General features: G+C 38.7%; 2 non-coding genes across 2 annotated transcripts; both read left to right on the forward strand.

Moving 5' to 3' along the window:
* Positions 1 to 219: 219 nt before the first annotated feature.
* On the forward strand, positions 220 to 323 carry LOC127746890 (small nucleolar RNA R71). The gene has a single exon (XR_008008702.1). It is a non-coding gene; the product is annotated as a small nucleolar RNA R71 (small nucleolar RNA).
* Positions 324 to 5,897: 5,574 nt separating this feature from the next.
* Positions 5,898 to 6,001, forward strand: LOC127746985 (small nucleolar RNA R71). Its single transcript, XR_008008790.1, has one exon. It is a non-coding gene; the product is annotated as a small nucleolar RNA R71 (small nucleolar RNA).
* The last annotated feature ends 1,949 nt before the right edge of the window (positions 6,002 to 7,950 follow it).

Genomic DNA, 7,950 nt, shown 5'->3' on the forward strand with positions numbered 1-7,950 from the left:
ATTTCAAGAACTCCCTTCCTCTGAGGCATCCCATTATTCACAGAATTCCTCTCAGAAGTATACATGAATTGGTTATTTGCAACCATGTCAATAAGTTCCTGAGCTTCTGCAGGCATTTTCTTTAGGTGAATGGATCTACTTGCAGAGTGGTCCAATGACATCTTGGAAAACTCAGATAGACCATAATAGAATATATCTAATATGGTCTACTCTGAAAACATGTCAGAAGGACACTTTTTGGTTATCTGCTTGTATCTTTCCCAAGCTTCATAGAGGGATTCACAATCTTTTTGTTTGAAGGTCTGAACATCCACTCTAAGCTTGCTCAGCTTTTGAAGAGGAAGGAATTTATCCAAGAAGGCCATGACCAGCCTATCCCAGGAGTCCAAGCTATCTTTAGGTTGTGAGTCCAACCATGTTCTAGCTTTGTCTCTTATAGTAAAAGGGAAAAGCATGAGCCTGTACACTTCAGGATGTACTCCATTCGTCTTAATACTCTCACAAATCTGCAAGAACTCTGTTAAAAACTGGTAAGGATCTTCAGATGGAAGTCCATGAAACTTGCAGTTCTGTTGCATTAGAGCAACTAATTAAGGTTTCAGCTCAAAATTGTTTGCTCCAATGGCAGGAATTGAGATGCTTTTTCCATCAAACTTGGACGTGGGTTTAGTAAAATCACCAAGCATCCTCCTTGCATTATTCTTGTTGGGTTTGGCTGCCATCTCCTTCTCTTGTTCAAAAATTTCAAAAAGGTTGCCTCTGGATTGTTGTAATTTAGCTTCTCTTAGTTTCCTCTTCAGAGTCCTTTCAGGTTCAGGATCAGCTTCAACAAGAGTGTTTTTTTCCTTGTTCCTGTTCATATGAAAGAGAAGCGAACAAGAAAAGAAGAGTAATCATCTATGTCACAGTAAAGAGGATCCTTATTATTAGTAGAAGAAGAAAAGAACAAAGAAAGAAGAATCCAAGCACAAGGGTAAGGATAGAGGCAGTGATTGGAGATGAAGAGATGTGAAGAGAAGTGTTAGTACATGAATAAATAAATAGAAGAAGATGAGAGAGAGAATTCAAAAATTAATTTTGAAAAGGAGTTAATGATTTTCAAAAATTAAAGATGAGATAGAATTAAAATTAAAATTTAAAACAATTAGTTAATTAAAAAGAATTTTTTTGAAAAGAGGGAGGTATTTTCGAAAATTAGAGAGGGAAAAGTTGTTAGGTGGTTTTANTTTAAAGATTGAACCTTTCTTAACAAGAAAGTAACAAACTTCAAAATTTTGAATCAATCACATTAATTGTTAGTGTAATTTTCGAAAATCATGAAATAATATTAAGAAAAAGATTTTTGAAAAATATTTTTAAAATTTTCGAAAATAAATAAAAAAATGAACAAGATTTGATTTTTGAAAAGTTTTAAAAAGATAAGATTTTTAAAATTTGAATTTTTTACTTGACTAATAAGAAAACAACTTATTTTAAAAATTTTTGACCAAGTCAAACCAAAATTTTGAATTTTTGAGAAAAAAAAGGAAAAGATATTTTTTTGATTTTTAAATTTTATAATTATGAGGGGGAAAAACACAAATATGAACCAAAACATGAAAATTTTGGATCAAAACACATGATGCATGTAAGAACACTACGAATGTCAAGATGAACACCAAGAACACTTTGAAGATCATGATGAACATCAAGAACATATTTTTGAAAAAAAAATTTTGATGCAAAGAAAACATGTAAGACACCAAACTTAGAAATCTTTTATGCATGGACACTATGAATGCAAAAATGCATATGAAAAACAATGAAAGACACAAAACAAGAAAACATCAAGATCAATCAAGAAGACTTACCAAGAATAACTTGAAGATCATGAATAACACTATGAATGCATGAATTTTCAAAAATGCAAGAGATTTTTAAAACATGCAATTGACAGCAAACTTAAAAATTGACACAAGACTCAAACAAGAATCACAAAACATTTTTGATTTTTTATGATTTTATGATTTTTTTTGTATTTTTATTATTTTTTTCGAAAATATTCTTTAGAAAAACAAAAATAAAGACAAACTTTTGAAAACTTTTTTCTTGAAAATAAAATAAAAAAGAAAATTATCTAATCTGAGCAACAAGATGAACCGTCAGTTGTCCATACTCGAACAATCCCCGGCAACGGCGCCAAAAACTTGGTGCACGAAATTGTGATCATCAACAATGGCGCCAAAAACATGGTAGCGCTCTCAAACGTGAATCACACTTAGTCACAACTCCGCACAACTAACCAGCAAGTGCACTGGGTCGTCCAAGTAATACCTTACGTGAGTAAGGGTCGATCCCACAGAGATTGTTGGTATGAAGCAAGCTATGGTCATCTTGTGAATCTCAATTAGGCGGATAATAATTGATTATGGAGTTTTCGAATAATAATAATAAATAAAACATAAAATAAAGATAGAAATACTTATGTAAATCATTGGTGAGAATTTCAGACAAGTGTATGGAGATGAATTGTCCCTTTTGGATCTCTGCTTTCCTACTGCCTTCCCTCAATCCTTCTTACTCCTTTCCATGGCAAGCTGTATGTAGGGCATCACCATTGTCAATGGCTACATCCCATCCTCTCAGTGAAAATGGTCCAAATGCTCTGTCACAGCACGGCTAATCATCTGTCGGTTCTCGATCATGTCGGAATAGAATCACTTGATTCTTTTGCGTTTGTCATCACGCCCAACAATCGCGAGTTTAAAGCTCGTCACAGTCATTCAATCCCAGAATCCTACTCGGAATACCACAGACAAGGTTAGACTTTTCGGATTCCCATGAATGCCGCCATCAATTCTAGCTTATACCACGAAGATTCTGATTAAGGAATCCAAGAGATATGCGCCCGGTCTAAGGTAGAACGGAAGTGGTTGTCAGTCACGCGTTCATTGGTGAGAATAATGATGAGTGTCACGGATCATCACATTCATCATGTTGAAGTGCAACGAATATCTTAGAATAAGAACAAGTAGAATTGAATAGAAAATAGTAGTAATTGCATTTAAACTCGAGGTATAGCAGAGCTCCACACCCTTAATCTATAGTGTGTAGAAACTCCACCGTTGAAAACACATAAGTGATTAAGGTCCAAGCATGGCCGAATGGCCAGCCCCCAAACGTGATCAATAGTCTCCTAAGATGAATAATAAAATAAAACTGAGACCAAAGATGTCTAATACGATAGTAAAGCATCCTATTTATACTAGACTAGCTACTAGGGTTTACATAAGTAAGTAATTGATGCAGAAATCCACTTCCGGGGTCCACTTGGTGTGTACCTGGGCTGAGCTTGATCTTTACACGAGCTGAGACTTATCTTGGAGTTGAACGCCAAGTTGTAACATGTTTTTGGCGTTCAACTCTGGTTCGTGACGTGTTTCTGGTGTTTGACTCCAGAATGCAGCATGGAACTAGCGTTGAGCACCAGTTTACGTCATCTAATCACGAATAAAGTATAAACTATTATATATTGCTGGAAATCTCTGGATGTCTACTTTCCAACGTCGTTAAGAGCGCGCCATTTGGAGTTTTGTAGCTCCAGAAAATCCATTTCGAGTGTAGGGAGGTCAGAATCCAACAACATTAGCAGTTCTTTGTCAGCCTTTTATCAGAGTTTTGCTCAGGTCCCTGAATTACAGCCAAAAATTACCTGAAATCACAGGAAAACACACAAACTCATAGTAAAGTCCAGAAATGTGAATTTAGCATAAAAACTAATGAAAATATCCCTAAAAGTAGCTAGATCCTACTAAAAACTACCTAAAAACAATGCCAAAAAGCGTATAAATTATCTGCTCATCAGTGTACACTTGAGGCAGCTGAGATGGGATGATGGGGAGATTAGGTGGGATAGGTGGAATATATGCAGAGACCACTTCATCTCCTGGAGAGAAACCCTCTGTAGGAATCTTCTTGTTCCTCCATCCCCTTGGGGCCTTTTTCCATGTTTCCCTTGATGTTACTTTGCTCCTTGTGGTTTCTTCTTTTAGGATGGTTTTGTTGCTTGTCTCATGTGACTCTGGTGGGTCTAACTCCTCTTGGGTTACACTTGGCTGTTGCTCCTTGTGACCACATTGCTTGTCAACCATAGGGGTTCTCAGTGTGGTGCTTGTGCTCCCGTGCTTGTCTCTTCCATCAGTTCCTTATTGTGCTCTTCCCTTGACTCTTTGTTATCATGATCTGCTTGTTGTGATGGTTTAAAGACATTGAAGGTGAGTTGTTCATCATGTATCCTCAATATTAGTTCTCCTCACTCCATATCTATAAGTGCCCTGGCTGTGGCTAAGAATGGTCTCCCCAGGATGATGGGATGGATGTGATTCTCTTCCATCTCCAAGATAACAAAGTATGTGGGAAAGAAGTAGTTCCCAACCTTCACTAACATGTTTTCAATCACTCCTATTGCTTGTTTTTGTGTTTTGTCAGCCAGTTTGATGATTACGTCTGTGGGCGTTAGCTTATTGATTTGAAGCTTTTTCATGAGGGATAGAGGCATTAAGTTGATGCTTGCTCCAAGGTCACAGAGTCTCTTATCAATCATTGTTTCCCCTATAGCACAGGGGATGCGAAAACTCCCTGATTCCTTCTTTTTTGTAGGTGGCTCTGTTTGAATGAGAGCAATGTACTCCCTATTCATCACTATTGTTTGCCCACCTTTCAGTGAACTCTTTTTGGTTAGCAACTCCTTTATGTACTTGATGTTTGAGGGCATCTGCTGTAGAGCCTTAATGAACAGTATCCTCACATGAAGGGATGCAAACATGTCGAGGAACCTTGAATATGCTCTCCTTGCTACACCACCCTTGAGCCTTTGGGGAAAAGGTGCATATGGGTTCAGAGTCTCCTCTTTCCTTAGCTCCTCCCTGTGTGTGGGATGGGGTGCTTGATTTCTCTCTTCATTCTTTTCCTTTGGATTATTTTGGAAGTGTTATGTTCGTGTGTTTGCTTCTTGCACACTCCTCTCATCACTTAGAGTGATCATCTTACATTCTTCCCATCTTACTTTCTTTGCTTCTCCTCTTGGGTTATTCTCTGTATCACTTGGGAAACTATTAGTAGGTTTGGAAAACTGTTGAGATAGATACCCCACTTGGGACTCCAGCCTCTTGATGGTGTCTCCCTGGTTTTTGATATTGGCTCGCACTTCATCCTTGAACACTATGTTGTCTTGGACTTTCTTACATATGTCTTCAAGTAAAGTCTCAATTCCGGAGAGTCTATCTTTGGTTGGTAATGGTGGGTTGAGGTTAGGAGGTTGAGAGTGGTCACGTTGGTTTTGATATGGAGGTTGAGAAGGGTGATTAGGTGGGTGTTGATATGATCTCTGTGAGGGGTGTTGGTGAGTTGCATTGTTGTTGGGATTGTGGTTGTGGCGTCTCTGGTCTTGGCCTTGGTCTTGTTGGTTTCCCCACCCAAAATTAGGGTGGTTTCTCTAACCAGAATTGTAAGTTTTGGAGTATGGATCATGGGTCTGTCTGGGTGAGTTTCTAACATAGTTGGCTTGTTCCCAGTCACCTTCTTTTCTTGTATTCACTCCTTCTTGAGCTGGTGATGAAGTGATGACTGCTGCAACTTGGTTTTCTTCCACCTTATTGGTAAGATCAGCTAACTGCTTGGTGATCATGTTATTTTGAGCCAGCAGCACATCCATATGGTTCAGCTCCATCACTCCTCGAGTGTTGCTCCTTTCAGAAGCATAGAAGTAGTTATTCTCAGCTACAGTCTCAATGACATCTATGGCTTTTTCAATGGTCTTCTTCTTGTTTAGAGAACACCCTGATGAATAGTCTACGGCCTTCTTTGATTCGTAGGAAAGACCTTCATAGAAAATATGCAGTTGAACCCATTCATTGAACATGTCTGGTGGGCACCTTCTTGTTAAGTCCTTAAATCTCTCCCATGCCTCATAGAGAGTTTCACCATCTTGTTGCCTGAAGGTTTGTACCTCATCTCTCAACCTGTTGATTCTTTGAAGAGGGTAGAATCTTGCCAAAAATTTGTTCACCACATCTTCCCAATTTGTCAAACTCTCCTTCGGGAAAGATTACAACCATTTAGATGCTTTGTCCCTGAGTGAGAAAGGGAACAATAGCAGTCTATAGACATCCGGATGAACACCATTAGACTTCACAGTGTCACATATTCTTAGGAAGGTGTTTTGATGTTGATTGGGGTCTTCTTGGGCACTTCCTCTAAATGAACAGTTGTTGTGAACAAGGGTGATAAGCTGGGGTTTTAATTCAAAGTTATTGGCATCTATGGTTGCTTTTGGATGCTACTTCCACAATTTTCTGGGTTTAGATTGATGTAAGAGCCTAGAACTCTTCTCTCTTGCCCAGCATGATTCACAGGGCCTTCTCTGGCATGGTTGTTGGCTTCTCCTTCATGGTTGTTTTCCATGTTCTCCTCTATGTTTGTTACAAAGTACTTGGTGCACAAAATTGCAATCACACTTTTGCAATCCGCACAACTAACCAGCAAGTGCACTTGGTCGTCCAAGTAATACCTTATGTGAGTAAGGGTCGAATCCCACGGAGATTGTTGGCTTGAAGCAAGCTATGGTTATCTTATTAATCTTAGTCAGGATGCCAATAAGGTTATTTGGATTTAATTGTAAGAAGTAAAAGTGTTTGGAATAAGTAATTGTTACTCAATAATGGAGAATATGTTGGAGTTTTGGAGATGCTTTGTCCTTTGAATTTCAACTCTTCCTTGAAATCCTTTTTCCACACGCAAGGCTCCTTCCATGGCAAGCTATATGTAGGGTGTCACCGTTGTCAATGGTTACTTCCCATCCTCTCAGTGAAAATGGTCCAAATGCTCTATCAAAGCACGGCTAATCAGCTATTGGTTCTCGATCATGTCGGAATATAATCCATTGATTCTTTTGCGTTTGTCATCACGCCCAACACTCGCGAGTTTGAAGCTCGTCACAGCCATCCAATTCCAGAATCCTACTCAGAATACCACAGACAAGGTTTAGACTTTCCGGATTCTCATGAATGCCGCCATCAATTCCAGCTTATACCACGAAGATTCTGATTAAGGAATCTAAGAGATACTCATTCAATCTGATGTAGAACGGAGGTGGTTGTCAGGCACACGTTCATGGATTGAGGAAGGTGATGAGTGTCATGGATCATCACCTTCTTCACGTTTAAGCGCGAGTGAACATCTTAGATAAGAACAAGCGTGTTTGAAAGGAAAACAAAAGTAATTGCATTAATTCATCGAGAAGCTGTAGAGCTCCTCACCCCCAACAATGGAGTTTAGAGACTCATGCCATCAAAGAGTATGTAATTCAGATCTGAAAATGTCATGAGGTACAAGATAAGTCTCTAAAAGTTGTTTAAATAGTAAACTAGTAACCTAGGTTTATAAAAAATGAGTAAACTAAGATAATTGGTGCAGAAATCCACTTATGGGGCCCACTTGGTGTGTGCTGGGGCTGAGACTAAAGCTTCTCACGTGCTTGGGCTGTTTCTGGAGTTGAACGCCAGGTTGTAACGTATTTTGGGCGCTGAACTCTAACTTGTAACCTGTTTCTGGCGCTGGACGCCAGACAGCAGCATGAAACTGGCGTTGAACGCAAGTTTACGTCATCTATTTTCGCGCAAAGTATGAACTATTATATATTGCTGGAAAGCCCTGGATGTCTATTTTCCAACCCAATTGAGTGCGCGTCAATTGGACTTCTGTAGCTCCAAAAAGTCCATTCCGAGTGCAGAGAGGTCAGGATCCAACAACATCAGTAGTCCTTTTTCAGCCTAACTCAGATTTTTGCTCAGCTCCCTCAATTTCAGCCAGAAAATACCTAAAATCATAAAAAAATACACAAACTCATAGTAAAGTCCAGAAATATGATTTTTGCCTAAAAACTAATAATATTCTACTAAAAACTAATTAAAA

This window comes from Arachis duranensis, chromosome 4 (assembly GCF_000817695.3).
Source record: "Arachis duranensis cultivar V14167 chromosome 4, aradu.V14167.gnm2.J7QH, whole genome shotgun sequence".
Lineage (NCBI taxonomy): Eukaryota > Viridiplantae > Streptophyta > Magnoliopsida > Fabales > Fabaceae > Arachis > Arachis duranensis.